The sequence below is a fragment of the Euprymna scolopes genome, chromosome 15 (assembly GCF_053919585.1).
Source record: "Euprymna scolopes isolate OS-2025 chromosome 15, ASM5391958v1, whole genome shotgun sequence".
Classification (NCBI taxonomy): Eukaryota; Metazoa; Mollusca; class Cephalopoda; order Sepiida; family Sepiolidae; genus Euprymna; species Euprymna scolopes.
Genome location: NC_136496.1, coordinates 84,139,894 through 84,158,047, shown reverse-complemented (window position 1 = coordinate 84,158,047; position 18,154 = coordinate 84,139,894).

Sequence of the window (18,154 nt, the reverse complement as noted above, 5' to 3'; positions counted from 1 at the left end):
TTTCTTCACACTCACCTGGGCACTTTTCTCCAGGGATTGATCGCTTTTTTTCCCCGATATTTTCGAAAGTCATCCCCTATTTTTATTATCTAGCCTTAATTTAAACTTACATCACTTCCGGTTTTGCGGTGGTCGTAAAAGCAAAAACGTCACATTTTCCCCGTTGTATTCCGCTTACGCGGTACGGGTTCGAGCCTGCCTTCTACTACCACTTATTTTTTCTTTGCTCAACACACACTTCAGAACACCCGGGCAACGCCTAGCTGAAATGCTAGTATATCTACAAAAGTGAAAATATGTGTGTGTGTGTGTGTGTGTATACATTTCCTTACGAAATAACTTGGTCAATTTTTCGGTCTACAGACTCGAGATTTAACATAAGGAGAAATGAGATTGGGGAAAATGTTTTTAATCCGTTTTCGGCAAGAAATATGGCTGTTAACGGGTCAACGTTCAACGATTTGACCTTTGAGAACTCTACCAAACTCCACCGTAATTTTGCGTCTAAACACTTGTAAATTAAGATGTAGGTTACTTGAACATGGATCTAACTTGATAATTTGATTTGAGCCCAAAACAATAAATGTTAAGGGGTCATAATTGGGGCCAATGATTTAAAAAAATGACCGCTGCGGTCTCTACCAAATTACGCAGCCAAATTTTGGTGTAAACTGTTGAAATTTTACATAAAGTGTATTCAGACATAGGGCAAGCTTTTAATTGTTTTTGCTGAAAATCTGGCTGCCAAGGGGTTAAAGTTCGATGGCACTGCACTGCTATGCCGTTGCCACTCAATACATATGCACATTTGTGTCTGAGCTGGATCGCCCGCTTGTCTACGAAACGTCTGACCTTCCCAATGCAGAAGGCCGCGTGTCATTGTCTGTGAGGATCTCTTCAGGCGGCCCTCTTCCATAAAATATTGACTCCAATTCATTGATGACACTGGATGAATCCAGTTTTATTAACTTGCTCGGTTCACAATCGATCAGGGTGAGGAAGTGCTGGCTGCCGTAGTGGGTTATATCAATAACCAGTCGGCTCCAAGTCGCGTATACTTTCAGCTGACCTTTCCGCCATCTGGCCGTGCCGAGGTAAAGTGACTGGCATGCTTGGCATTCCTTGACTACCGCTTTCACTGCACTTTAAGACACCGACAGATTGGACAACTGCACAAAACAACATGCACGTATCATTCCTGGGTACCGACAGGTGGTGTATCTTCCAAATTTCATCCCCCACCTCAATCGAGGTGGAACATAATGGTAATGGCTCCTTTCTCTTCTTCAAAAGATTTGACCTTTGCGGCCTCTAACAAACTGTTGAGACAATTTTATGTCTAAACATTTGAAATTTTACATAAAGGATATTCAGACATGCATCAAACTTTGTAATCAGATTTAGGGCGAAATTTTCGCTGGTAAGAGGTTAAAGTTTACAGAGTTATCCCTTGCAGACTCTGCCAAACTCCTCTTCCAATTTTGGGTCAAAACACTTGTAATCTTAGATGTAAATTACTTGGACATGAGTCAAACATTTTTATTTAATTTGAGCCCAAAACAATAAATGTTAAGGGGTCAAAATTGGGGCCAAAGTTTTAAAAGATTAGACGTCTGCGGTCTCTACTAACTTTTCTCTTTGGTAGTTAAGAAAGCCTATTATATAGAAAGGCGTTACCGTACAAATTCACACTTTTTAATATATATATATATATATATATATATATATATATATATACTATAAAACAAATAGAAGATAGATTTTATTTCATATATATATATACATACATATATATATATATATATATATATATATATATATATGTAAATTGTAAGTCTACAGACTCGAAATTCGATATACAGGAGCAATATCTCTGTCAATTGTAAGTCTACAGACTCGAAATTTTATATACAGGGTACTGAGATTTCGGAAACTCTTTGTAATCCGTTTTCGGCCAGAAATTTGGCTGTTAAGGGGTTTAAGTTTAGTGATTTAACCTTTGAGAAGAAACTCCTGCGACAATTTTTCGTCTAAACACTTGAAATTTTAGATATAGGTTCCTTCGACATGCACCTAACTTAATAACTTGATTTGAACCCAAACCAATAAATATTAAGGGGTCATAATAGGGATCAAAATTTAAAAAAAATGACTGGTTTATATTTATTTATTTTTTGCCTAACATATACCTCCAAACAACCGGGCAACGCCGAGCTAAAAAGCTAGTACTATTTAAATTTTAATATCAAATACAAAAGTTTAATTCGCATTCAATTGAAATAATTCGTTTTTTCTAAACATCGACTAAACATTTTCTCATTCGTTTCAAGAAAATTTTATTTGATGTAAAAAAATACCGGATTTTAAAGAAGATTATAGACAAAGCAACGGCTTAAAATATTCTGAACGATAATGCGACAAAAAACCGTTATTAAAGACATAAAAGTACAACAGTTTCTATTGAAATGCCATTTTCAAATCGAGGAATACTTTGGATTTTCATCTGAGAAAAACTGCTATGACTTAAGCCAATTATTCTACTTGAGAATGAATTAAACTTTAGTGAGATATTATTACGATCGGATTGGCAAAACATAATCTGTTTTAATATATTTAAATTCTTTATATAAACGATAAGTTTATTTGTTTATAGATACGTATATATAGATATACGAGTAATATATCTCAGTATATATATTTCATTATTTTTACTTATATGACAGATAAACGGTAGGCACGTTATCAAAGTCGTTTACATCTATATTAAACGACGGTTATTTCTAATTATATGATATAACTTATAATTTGTTAATATATCCTCATATTAAAAGATCATTCAAAACTAGCTCAGTTGTACACAAAACAATAATAATATATACGCGATTGGACATTTTCAAACTAAAACAAAAGCTGCAGGTGTAATTCCACGTAAAGAATGAAAAAATTGATTTTAAATTTGAAGGAATATATATATATATATATATATATATATGTGTGTGTGTGTGTGTGTGTGCGCGTTTGTGTGAGCGTGTCTGTGTGGGTACAGACACGCACACACATACATAATATATATATATATATATATATATATATATATATATATATATATATATATATATATATATATACATGATCAAAAAAAAATGGTCCAAGAGTGAAAGAAGGAAGAAATCGATTTTTCAATATTTTTCCATGAATTTTTGTTAAATTTACCCGAAAACTTCGATTTGGAAGATCATTGTTATTATAGCATATAATAGTAAGTGGAAAAAGTAATCCTAAAAATCGTAAAACCGTATCTTGGTGAGGATATAAAATACCGAATTGCAGGATTAAACCAGTTCAAAATGACTCACAAGCAGACTTTTGATATTTTAAGAAAAGAAAAAGTAAAACATTCTCTTTCTGTATTGAAGCGAATAGGTGAAAGGTTCGCAGTCAAATGCTTGGTTAAAAGGAAATCTTGATCTAGTCGTCCGAGAGCATTCACTTTGAAGGATGACCACAGGCTTAAATTAACTGTTTTGAAGGATTGAAAGGAAACTTATATTGACCATAGCAAAGAATTCAAAACAGAGGCTGGAAATTCTCTTTCTAGATATACAATATCTAGACGACTGAAAGAAATGGGATTTTCTTCTAAAAGGTGTTCCAAGAAGCCATTTTTATCTAAGAAGACCATCAATGGTAGAAAGACTTTTTTCCCGTGTTATGGCAAGAAAGATACAGACTGGTTCAGAAATGTTTTCTGGTTAGATGAACCAAGATTTTTTCTTGTTATTGATGCTCCCGACGCTCCCGAATGGTGAAATCGAAAAACTGGAGAAAGATTTTCACCAAATTGCATAAATCCGACAGTTAAACACCGAAATGGAGGCATAATGATATGGGGAACTTTTACTGCAGCAGACGTTGGGGAACTTATTAGATATGAGAATCAATCAATGCAAAGGAATACATTCAAATATTAGAAACAGGATTGTTACTAAGTATCCAGAAGCTGGGAATATCTCATAACATTATTTTTCAACATGAAAATGCCCCTGCACACACTGATAAAGTCACAAAAAATGGTTTTCTGATAATTCAATTAATGTGACATTTTGGCCAGGTCAAAGCCCCGATTTAAACCCAATCGAGAATTTTTGGTCCATAATATCTCGTGCATTGGATGGAAGAATTTTTCGAACAATGACACACTGTGGGAAGCTGTGTAAAGAGAATAGAATGAAATAACATCTCCTGTTCTACAGTGTTCCACTTTGGTTGAAGACATATCTAAGATCTTTTAAAGAAATTAAAAAGAAAATACGATTCCGTCTTAAGTATTTATTAAAGTAAATGTCTTGTTCTGTGTTATTAATCTCGTTTAAGTTTCCTTGTTCAATTGTTCTTTATTCAATATAGCTAAAGTGCGATAAAATATACGAAATTTATTTGGCCATTTTTTTGCCCACGAGTATATATATATATATATATATATATATATATATATATATATATATATGTATATATATATATATATATATATATATATATATATAGCATAATCACGTAAACATACCGGTCCTCGTTAGATCACCGAAGTTAAGCAACATTGAGCCTGACTAGTACCTTATGAATGACCAGTTGGGAATTCTAGGAACTATATGTTCTCCCAAGTTCCTGAGTATACAGGTGTTCAATAATTACCGTTACAAAGTTTTTTTTTCATATTTATTAAATAAATTAAACAATGCAGATTCCCTAAACGTAAATGTACACAACAGTATCACTAGATTCCAAAATATCCAAACTTTATGCAATGCAACTGATCTGTGCATCAGTAACCTGCTGCAAACGGTTGGTAAATGCTCTATACAAGTTAGGAATATTTTGGGAGGATTTCTCACTTAATCGTTTCGTTTAGAGTCTCCAAATTAGTATGGTTGGATGCTGATACGTTACCCCCCCCCTCCAAGATAGACAAAATATCTTGATCTCACTAGCTGATGTGAAACGTCTGGGCACTATCAACACATGCACTCTCTTCACATATAATGGTATTTGCATTATACCCTGCAGACTGTCCGGATTAGAATAGCTCTACAACGGCTATTGCTTTCCCTGAATCATAGGGCATATTGTTAAAAGCAATAATCAAGTAAAACGTTATCCATATTCACCTGAAAAAGATAAAGATTCATGAGAGATCACTAAATATAAATAATGAGAGATAGTTGTAACGATCATAATTGAACATTAATTTATTTATTGCGGACTCTTATTCTAATCTTTATTAGTTGTTGTTTCACGACGTTTCGGCCAACAACTAATAAATATGAGAATAATAGTCCGCAATAAATAAATTAATATAAATAATACTCATCTCAATAATGAATTCGAATTAAATGATATATAAATAATTGAACACATTGTAAAAGTCGCAGATGTAGATAGTAGGAGGTTACATCGACTGAAATGTTTGAATAATATGCCAGATAATAATACTAGTCCAAATAGGCCAAATAATCCAATTTGTCAATCCACGTCGAAAATTTCCGAAGCATAAGCTCACATTTATTTCATTTACAATATAATATTTTACAATATTTGTCAATATTTTACACGAATATACAAAGAAACGTTCTTATTATAAAATCAAAAAATAAAGCAAAGCAATCGTGACTTAATTTAATTTCACTTTTTTTTTTAAATTTGACCTATTTCATTCCTGTTTGTAATAATATTTTACATTGTTGAATTATTCCGTCTCTTTTTATGTCTAATTTTTCAAAAACGGATTACAGAATGTTTTCGCATTGTTATTTTGTCCTTTTTCTTTTGATACATTTTCAAATTAAATTGAGAAGTTTCGATTGTCTGCTACGCGTGTTTGGCGAATAATTTAATCGAAACTTGCTAAATATGGCGGTTCTGAATGTCTAAGATTGATTTTTCTTTTTTATTTGAATTCTTCGAGTTGCAGCTCTCATCTTATGTTTAATTTCCACAAACTTAAACTAAGATAGATCTTCTAACTACTTTTTGGAAACCTCTCGTATTGTGGTATTTTTATCAACCTAAAAACTTTTTCCAATTTTATGTCTCTTCAGTCAGTAATTAAGCCTGTAATAGGCTACATGCGCCATGCAGGTTTCATGTTTTGTCGTCCATGCTATAGGTTCAACTAGAAGTAATTTTCACAACAATGATGGCTTCAGTTAGAAGAACTCTTGAGTTATTGTATAGTTTTTTTGTTTTTGTTTATTTTTGTGTGCGGTATGCGTTGACTTCAGAAATCTACATGAATGTAAGGATACCTTATCATTGGGGCTATAGCAACAGACTATTCTTATCATTGTTTTTACTCTCGAGTATATATCCGACACACCCAAACACAGTTAATCAACCGAGAACCATATCACTCTATATAAAAGCATATAATGTATCAAGGGATCACATAGGAGTCAAAACAATGATAAGCATATTCTGTTGTCACATCCCTAGTGATTACGAGGGCTACGGCAACAACATATTTTTGTCATTGTTTTGACTCTCGAGTATATATCCCAGACAGTAAGACAGTTAATCATTCGAGAACCACATCACTCTATATAAAAGCATATAAAATATTAACGGATACACACTCGAGAGATAAAGCAACGAAAAGAATATACTGTTGTCCTAGCCCTAGTGATCACCCAGTATTCATCTAGAATCTGAGTAAGGGAGCATTAACACCTTGGTGCTTAAGCTTACAGAAACTTTCATGTGAAGAATGATGATCTAATATCCGGGTACTTCATTTCGTAGGAAAATGTTTCAGATCTTAGTATATGTTTTATCATTTAGATATGTCGGCTAATACATTTAAACGTGTAGGCGTGTTTCCCAAAGTACGAGCAAATAATTAAGCTGTTACTTCATCTAGTAGCAAATGAACTAAGAAATCACGTGGATAAGTAGTGGATAATCCGTATTATATGGATGTATATTTCTCTCACATTGACAAGTAAAAAAAACAAAAACAAAAAAAACATGCAGAAAGTTGAATCGTGATAAGGCAATAAATATGAAGCGAAACAACCGCCGTCGGAATTTAAAGTATGTGTGAACGGTAGACAATTTTGTTTCTTGTATTTTTCACGTGATCTCAAAAGCCATTCATTGAATGGAAGACAGAGGTCGAGAGGCGTACAAATTCCGACCTAAAAATAAACTAGTTATTTCTGTTTTTATTCAATCATTTTTATCTCCTCCCGCTGTTCTTTTTTTATGTGCTTTTGTTTATTTCCTCTAATTAAGAGAGCTTCTTTTGGCAAAAACCTGGGAAATTCTTGACTCTGACTGACGTATTCTTTCTGCTTCGATACACGCCTACACGATCGACGTCACGCACAGTGGTAAAATGCATTTATGAGTCTTTAGGCATGCGAGTAGAACAAAGCGATGTAATATTCCGCTCTGACGAATAGACGATGTTTCCATCAGTATCTCTAAAATGTCATTTGCTCTAGGTGTGAAACCCTACAATTATTAAACTGAGCACTTATACACACGTAGGAGAATATGATAAGGTAGCGAGACTGTCTTGCTATAGTGTGGCACTATCTCTAAGTGCCAAGATTGCTAACACACTCTACAGCATGGCCGAGTGGTGATTTGGCCGTAAGCATAGAGATACAAAGAAAAGCAGTCTCAGAATTGCCTTTCTAGATCGACCTTTTTTCTGTCCGGATCGTCATGAGGTGAGCACGCATATTTCTGTCTCTCCGTAAATGGGGGAAGGGGGAGCACCCTCTCCCTCAACACTAGTTAGGGTAGGTTAGTTAGTTTTGAAGAGCCTATTGCATTGGTTCAACTGTAAAAATTAATTATAATTTGTATATTGTATTGTAATATATTTTTATTGTAAAATAATTAGTTAAGATTATACAATATATATTACAATTGTGTCGAGTGTCATTTTTTTGTGTCTGCCATAAATGCCTTCATTGAAGAAGCGGACCTGAAGAAAAGGAAGATTCCGACCTGAGTGCCACCAAAGGTCAACATGTTTCCCTGGAGAAGAAAGAACCACATAGCCACATCCAACATCTCAGGTATGTTTTTACTATTGATACTCATACCCTAATGACTAGTCCATCGTCACGTTATCATGGAACCGTGTCTAAGAAATTAGTGTAACAGGTGAAGCCAGTCACATGCCAGTGACCGGCTGATTTTGTTATAAATGGTGCACCATGACCGGGACATATTATTTTCTAGCATGGAAATAATTTCGACCCTGTCATATTTAAGTTGATTACGGCTCGATCTATTATAAATGATGCCCTATAACCCGGACACATTGTTTTCTAGCATAGAAATAATTTCGACCCTGCCAGGTTTAAGTCGAATACGGCAACGTCTGTTATAAATGTTACCTCCGGACGAAAGATTGACCCTGAAAAAAATCCACGGCATGACCAAAAATAATAAGCACTAGACCAATAAAAAAAAAAAAATAAGGTCCACGGTTTACAAATTGAACGAACTGAAAAAAATATTTCAGGCAGAAATAAAAAAAATAAAACTTTAAAAAATAGCAGACTAATACACACGCGTGCACAAAGGCAAACAAAACAACGCACTAAAAAAATCAGTACCTGAAAGAGAAATTGTTGTGCATCCACGAATAAACAAAAAGTTACATACAAAAGATCGATTAAAAAAGTATTGAAAAATAACCTTGGCTTAAAAAAATTTTAGAAATGTGTCCCTCTACACACAGAAAAAAAACAGACGAAAAAAAAGTCTCTCTGGTAAATGCATCGCGATTCCTCTCTCAAGATATATATCCATATGTGTGTGTGTGTGTGTGTGTGTGTATGCATATATATATTTGTGTTATATGAAAAAATGTAATATATATATATACATCCATATATATATTTTTTTCCTATGTATATACAACTAAACACACACATTTCTCTATATATAGGATCATAAAATAAACATTTACATCTACCTATCTATTAGATTGATTTGCCGATTCGGTTCACATTTAGGTTCAGTAAGAAAATCTTAGCTATAATCATCCCCTCTATTATAGAAAAAATAGCTTCTCTCTGTTCAAACTCACATACTGAAATTAACTGGTTTTTACCCTAAAACATAACCATATCCTCAATTTTATAAGTTTTGACATCAACAATTATTAACAGTCTATTTCCCTTTATCCTCTTAAACAAGACCTTTATTTTCCCGAAAAAAAGACCTTTCATTTAACAGATTTTTAAATTTAATTAATCCTCTAGAAAGCATCTAATAAATTTAAACAATAAATTTTGGACAAGAAATAAAAACACCGCAATAACTTTGATATCTTAATAGAAACGTCAGATTTTGCATAGGTGACGGACTTGGTTAGCCTTTATTTTTGGAATGTGTATAAATATCATTTTAAAGACATCCGAGGGAACCTTTATAGAGATGATGCCCAATTCGCTACTAGAGGTAGACCAAGGGAATATGGTAAACAATTAGGAAATTAAAGTTTTCTCAACAATTATATGACAAAAAGCTTCTCATTTATTTGATAACACGCTAAACCTCAATACCGAATCGTAAGTCCATAAGCACAATTTAAATGTTCCTATGTTCACAGGATTTTAAAGCACCCTAATTCTATTATAAAATTCATAGTATCTTCTGTCTCTAGAAGAATTTCTTCACTTTCTGCAGGCAAAAAACTTTCAACCAAAATGCAACCTTCTTCAATAACGCCTTCAAAACTTTAGGGTATAAGAATAAAAATACAATAAAACCATGATAACCTCATTACCCGCCATTACATATGCGTAATTACCCATATCATAACTAGAAATAAATTATATTTAAAAAAAAACAATCTACTTCGCTGAATAATAACTGCAATAACCAACCGCTTTACTAACATTACTTCACCTAATTCAATAATCATAACAAGCTAAACTTCCGCAACCGTCTTAGGAAAAAGAAACACCTTCGATGTAATTTCTCTTTCATCTCAAATATCAAAACAAATATACAAAAAAAATATTTTAAGAATTGAAGAAAATTCTCTAAAGCAACCACATAGTAACATATTTAATAAAAAAACCTATTAACATTTCCTACTCTACAATGCCTAACCTAGCACAAACGATAATAGCATCTAACAACAATAAATCAAATTAGACCAGACCACCCCTTCCTTCTTTTATGCTCAAAGCCAACGTCTATTTTAAGTAAAAGCAAGACTTCCCACTCCAAAACGATTGTATCCACAGTGAGAGTATATATTCGTGTACTGTTATTGAGTTACCTCAAAACACCTCTACAATAGTTACAAATAATCCTCCCCTAACAGAAAACCCCTATTCGTCTACTGGTTAAAATATAATCCTAATTAGTGCATCGACCGATCCATCAATCGTTTCATCTACAATAACAACATCACAACCAACAACACAAATAATAATATCAATATTGGTTAATATAATGATGATCGCACTACTACTACTACTACTACTACTACTACTACTGCTAATAATAATAATAATAATAATAATAATAATAAAATAAAAATAAAAATAATAACATTAATGATAATAATCTGCCTCATTTTCTCAGAATACTTATAATACTCAAAACTCACCTCTGAATATAGATAAAAATACAAAAAGTACAGACTGAATCTACTATTGCCAATTATACAAAAACCTTAATTAAACCGTAATCACACCACAAATTCTAACAGAAATCCACATACCATTAACACTACCCGAACGCCATCTACAATATACACTTATATTGACGCCACTTCAACATTAATAAAAGTAAGAATATCAAGCCACTATTCTTCCTTTAATAATGAAATCACTAAAAATAGTGTTGTGTCGTGGAACAACAGTGAAAATAAGAGCAATCAAGTCGAGGTTCGGTTAAGGAACAAGTGTATTAACAATAATGTAGAAAGATAGGAAAGCGTGTATATCTGCTGGGCACTCGGCTAGCAGTTGAAGTGCAGTCGCATCTCTCTCTCACCGGTGTTGGAATTACTAGCGCTATTTATAGTGCTAATCGGAGTAAATTCCTCTGTTCAAGGAAGATCGGTATAACACATCCCTTTGAAAATATGCCGACTGGGATTAATAACGTTTTTGTTTTGGGTTCACCCTAATCAATTCTGTTGATTTCCGTTTTCTGTTTGATCTTCTATTCTCCGGAGCTGTCTCTGGTATGGGCACCTGAAAAGCATCAAACGCTGTGTCCATGATGTCCTCCTCAGGGGATCTGGTCACCTCACTGTTCGCGTATCTTTTCCGAATTTAGTTAGTGTGACGTCTGTGCACGAGGTCTGGCCCCTTAATAATGTACACCATGTTGCCTATTTGTTTCTCAACAATGCAAGACTCCCAGAATGTCTTATTATTTTCGTGAATCTTGTAGAAGACTTTTTCACCAACTTTATACCGTTTTTTTTTGTTATCGTTTTTTTTAGGTTTGGCCTACCCTAGTTTGGTAACTACTTGTGAAAAATCGATCTAACCTTACGTCCGAACATAACCTAAGCAGGTGTCTTCAACATTTCGATGTTTACATTTGAAGTGACTCTGTAGACTTGTAAAAAGTGTTGGATTGACTTATCCGTCAGCGACCCACTAGCTTTTTTCAGAGCTCTCTTTACTGTATCAACGAATTTCTCTGCTTGTCCATTACTTCTGGGTGGTATGGCGGAATGATTATATGCTCCAGTAGATGATCCTCGCAAAAAATGTTTAAATTCGGTAGACGTAAATTGCGTTCCATTGTCTGTAACAATGCAGTCTACTACTCCAAACCTAGCGAATAGTTCATACAGGAATCTGATAGCTACCTCGGATATGGGATTCTTACATTTTAATACTTCTGGCCATTTAGACTTTAGGCTGTCTACAACAAAGAGATAGTAGAACCCATCTAGCGGTCCTGCAAAATCTAAATGAATCCTAGACCAAGGTCTGTCCGGTTTTGCCCACGATCCGAATTGAGTCGGGGGAGCTTTCATAGCTAATGCGCATCCCTGATTTTTCCTTCTATATCCTTATGCATGTGTGGGCCATAAACGAAAGAGCGCACAAGGCTTTTCATTCTTGATATACCTGGATGTCCTACATGGAATTCTTTGAGAATTCTTTTCTGTAATGTCGCAGGAATTATGACCCTGTCGCTATATAACAGGACGTTATCGCTAATTGAATAAATTTCTTCATCCAGTTCGTTATTGTTGATCCTATCTTTCATGCGTATAATAAATATATCCACCTCTGCCTTACTCCTAATCTCATCAAGCGTTACTGGAAGTTCTCTTATTGTGTCACATAACGTATTTTTTACTTCAATTGAATGGCTGCTATTAATATATACTCCAATGGTTCTGTCTGCTTAGGAATTAACCTCGATAACCAGTCTGCATGACCACATTTGTTTAGATGGTGTGGAGCATTTGAAAATTGTAAATCAGAAGTATGGTACCCCATCTTTGGAGTCTATTCGCCGTATGTTATGGTAGACCCTTTTTCGATCGGAAAATCGTTAATAATCGTTTGCGGTCTGTTTGTAAAAGAAATTGCCTACCGTGCAAGAAACGATGCAATTTCTTTACCGCGAATATAATGCTTAGCGCCTCTTTTTCACTTTCTGAGTAGTTCTTTTCGGCTGGCAAAAGTTATCGGGATGAATGTGCTATGGGTTTCACTTTTCCATCATCCATTTTGTGTAAAATGCATGCTTCTATGCCATAGGAGCTGGCATCGCTTGCAACTATAATTTCACGCTTGGGATTATAATATGCGAGAAACAAGTCAGACGTTAAAGTCTCTTTAATTTCCCGAAATGCTTTTTCGCAATCTTGCGTCCAGACCCATTTTTGGTCTTTCCTTAACATTTCATTTAAAGGCGACCTTAGCTTATGCATATTTGGCACAAATACATTGTAGTAATTTGCCAAACCAAAGAAACTTTGTAAAGACGCAATATTTTCTGGAGCAGGCATATTATTTATTGCACTCGATCTATCTGGATCCGACCTTCTACCGTGGTTATTGATGATTTTCCCCAATTATTTTATTCTCTCCATGAAAAATGTAGATTTTTCATATTTTACGTTAAATCCATAATCCTGGATCCTTTTGGATACTTGGTTTACATGAGATATGTGTTGTTCTTTGCTAGACGTACGCGAATAAACATTTTTACGGTTTGTCTCTTTTCTCTTGAAAAAGTCAAGCGTGTTTTTTTTTTAATCCCAGATGTTATCGAAATAACGATAAGCTCACACGGTATTTGCTAGTTGGTTTTGGACACTTATCTTTACAGAAGAAAATTCTTACCGTATGAAAAATGTCTTCTGGTGAAGAAAAATGAACCCTTTTCCCTGTCTATAACACTTGGTAAGTATGTTCAATTATAAAATAATTGACAACATTCGCATTTTTCGCTGTAGATTTTTGTAGCAAGTCCCCCCCCCACCGTCGCCAAATTACTATTGTAGTAATTAATTCGCTGTTAATCCTTGCATATCCAAATATCTGTTGAAATGACGAAGGTGTTCTGCCGTAATGATTTTACGAATCTTTATTTCAATCACTTTTGGTGATTCTCTGCAGTGATGGTCGTTTCGATTCCTTGTCGCCAATCCGTTGTGTCGTGGAACAACAGTGAAAATAAGAACAATAAAGTCTAGGTTCGGTTAAGGAACAAGTGCATTAACAATAATGTACAAAGATAGGAAAGCGTGTATATCTGCTGGGCACTCGGCTTGCAGTTGAAGTGCAGTCGCATCTCTCTCACCGGTGTTGAATTACTAACGCTATTTATAGTGCTAATCGGTGTAAATTCCTTTGTTCAAAGAAGACCGGTATAACAAATAGCCAAGAAACTTCCTTAATAACTATAATTAAAATACTTAAATCTAAAAAAATACCTCTTTCTGTATAAATGGTGTATTTTTAAGAAGTCAAACTCTTACACTCAGGGTTCTAAGTCTTGTCACCTATGCATATCTGAAGCTATAAGTATAATCATTCCTCCCAGAAAAAACACATAACCTCAACTTAAGTATTGATTTTTTTTAAATATACAAAAAAAAAACCGTATGAGTTTTCTTGCCAAAAATATAATTGCAGTTTAAAAGAGTTTTCTTGCCAAAAATATAATTGCAGTTTAAAAGAAAATAATTTTAGCGAATTGAAATCAGTTAGTCCATATTCTGATGAAATGAGTATGAATACATCTGTGTTCCTCCTCATAAGAATATCATTAGGTGGTTTAAGTCATAAGTACACACGGGTAAAATAGCCTAAGGAAGACGTACAGAAATATGTTGGAAACCTAACGCTTGTGGATACCATAATCTACGATCACAAAATCCATTAATTAAGACGACTTAGTCGATTGTATTATTAGATTCCAGTAGCCAAGGCAGCTCAGTTATTTCAAACATAGTATACTTTCATGGGTCATAAGCTGCACTTTATAGAAATAAACTAAATGAATATTCTAACAGACAGATGATTTTCTTTACTACACGTTTCTAGTCAGATTTGATATGGTATTCTATAAACTGCCGAATCATGCAAACTTATTCGACACATTATCGAAATAATATCGAATAATACAACAGTAAGGACAGTTTTCTGAGGATCAAGTTTGTCTACACGATTTGACTTTGTTGTTTTTAATGAATTGATATGTAGATATAAATATTGAGAAAAAGCGAAAAACCAATTATTCAACTTGTTTATTAATTATTGTATTTTATGTACACACGCACGCACACACACACACGCGCACACACACACACACACACACACACATATATATATATATATATATATATATATATATATATGTCTTTATACAGATAAATAACATTGGCTGATTCTTAAGCCAATATAGGAGGGACGTTCCAAAAGTAAAACCTTCTATTTTATTTAACTAAAAAAGTGTAAAATCATCGAAGGCGGAAGTGGTACAATTAAAACAAGCAACATTTGTACCGAGAATTATTTTTACATAGTCACCCAATTCGCAATGTTCTTTCGCCAAAAATTTAATGATGCATCCCTTGCACGTCCATGACTGACTTTTAGGCAATGGATGCATAAGTTCTGTCATAATAACAATGCAATTTGCAATCTCCTCTCTTAAGGCGAATGAAAAATAGGAGACATTACATTTGGAACTTATATATATATATAATTAGTTAATTTGCAAGAGCCAAATGATGGAACTAATTCATAGACATTATTTTTCTAGTTTTCTGCAGAGTCCTCAATATTTATTATATTACGTCTTACACGTGTATTGTTAAATAGTAACAGTTTATTATAAACTCATAAGAGACGAATAAATACTCATCAAAAGACGACGAGAAAGTATAACATATTGGAAATAAACGCAATTTTAGAGGGAAAAGGAAATTACGTATATGTGATAATTGCATGCATAAACTCTTAAACATGCTAAAACATAAAATACGAAACGAAAGCTACCTACACAACCATACACTCGCAGATATATATATATATATATATATATATATATATTACACACACACATACATACACACGCACATATATATACATATATATACACAGGCACACACATACATACATATATATGTATATATATATATATATATATATATATATAGGTATATGTATATATTAAGAGCCACTAAGTTTTTCCAGGTATGACTACATAACCTAACATGGATAAAGTTGAAAGGATACTGAGCAGATTCATATTAAATCAAGTAAAAAAATAAACCGCCAAGCAAATCGAAGAGAAAAGGCGAAAAAACAATCATTCCTGATGAGAACAAGAGCGGACTCGATAATCGAATACCTATTCATCAAGTGTCATTAAATATTGATATTGCATGATTCTGAAACCGAGGGGAATGCATAATAAAGCTGTTGAGTTTCGTATTTAGTCGGTTTTCTGGTTCAATTAATACGTCTCTATCGAACTGTGTCGTCATTTGGTTGCATGTTTGCTAATAACAACAAACAAAGGGAAACGACACTGCAGAAGTTTATGAAAAGTGATGGACAAATAGTCTTAATAAAAAAAACGAAAAATAGAATGATTCTAAGGAAAGAAAGTGTAACGAAAAAGTGAAATAAAGGAATGAAACGAAAGAAAATTATAAAACAAGACTTAAAAGAAGAATCAATCAACCCAAACTTTTACACGAACTTTTGTGGATCATTCGTACAGCATAACGGAATTAATGTTCAGCCGAATTACATTGACTGTACTCGCGGTTAGAATTATTAAACTGTGGAGTTTTATAGAACCAGATATGATGTTTTATTCTTGAAATATGGGGGGGAGATATGCAGAGAAATTAGCTGTTCCATAGAACGTTACACGTATTAATCTTTAATTCAAAATACCTTGATAGGTATCTATCATTATTTATTTAGTGCTCCACTCGCTGTCATTGTGTTTATTCTTGCTTTTCCAATCATTTTAAACTCACAGTAAGTCAGTATGCAGCTGCATTAAGCTCAGACTGATTAATGTGTTCCACAGACGCAATCAGTAGGCGTCTTGCAACATGGTTTCCTCTTTTTATAAGAGGACTATCAACGCTAGCGAACTTCCGTCGAACACGACGTTCATTTCTGCTCAGCGACATACTACTATCCTAGATGTTGCCTTTTGACGATTTCCTTCTGGAATACGCAGTACTGACGATACTTTTTATGATCTACAGCGCCTTATTCAATTCCAAACCTTTTCTTATTACGCAGTATCTGTCGCAGTAAAATATCACCCTATTGAGTTTTGACAATCGGCATCTAGAGATAGACTTTTCTGAGATCGAGCAATGATAAAGTCGTCCATTCTCATACCACTCTCTTAACCTGCACGCATCTACGTATATTGAGATCGACTGTAAGCATCTATTTATTAATTGAGCTCAGATTCATTACCGTTTTTTTTTACAAGGCAGTCACCACTTATTAAGTCGCGGAGGCTACTCGGGGATAATATCGTAGTAATCGCTAGTAATGGAGGTCTGATAGAGTGTCTTACTTAATGGGGTGGTTCAACAGGAACTTGTTTATGTTGGACTTGAAGACATCCAAGTTGTTGGCAGGTGGAAACAGACAAACGGAAGAGAGTTCCACAGGCCTGCAATTTAAGAAAGAAGCTTTGTTCATGAAATTTACGTTTTGATTTAAGCACAGATAAAGATTGGGGAAAATTACTGAAAGTGTGTTCAGCTAGACGGGTGTTTTTCGTGAAAGACTGGCGAGGGTGGACCATAGATTGGAGCTTAGACGAGCACTTCCCATGGAAAGAACGACAAGTTTGCAACGTAACTTCTGTGGGAGAGAAGTTTAAGGAAAGAGAAAAGAGCACCCCCTCACTAGGCTACGAAGTCTATTTTGTACTCTGTCAAGGACGGATAGGCTTCACTTTCACTTATCTTATAGCACTGCGATTTATTCCGATATACACATACACTGGCCCACATTGCACTGTAGAGAACCTGCTGTTGATTTTAGAAAATTATATTTTTTATATAATGACTTGAATTAAATTTTAAAATTAAAAGGTAAAAAAATATGATTCAACTGTCATATCCAATAACCTACTTAAGATTTAGTATGCAGGGGCTTACTGCTTGTGTTGTAATAAAGCTTATCAAATGCAATTGGGATTTTATGATGTGTATGGTGGTATCTTTAGTTAAAATCGACTGTTCATACTTTCATCGGATTAATTTTATTATGGATTATTGATACTTACCGAAGACATTCCGATACAAAACAAAAGAACCACGCCAGAAACACAAAGTACTTTTATGTGAAGTTTAATAAAATTCGGCTAAGCAATTTTCGAGTCTCAACCGGACGAATTAACACACAAAAACGCGGACACTCAGAGAAAAATGCTTTTATAAAATAGTAGAGATATAAAGCTGAATCTAATGGAAAAATACCAATTGAAGAGTAATCGGGTTTTTATCTTCATTTTTAGAAAGAGTTTCAACTCCAATCGAATAAAAAATAATATTATCTGTAAGGAATTCATCTACGAGTCGAATTTACAGATTATTTGGTAAGAAAGTATACGCATAAGAAACATTAATCTACAAGAATATATA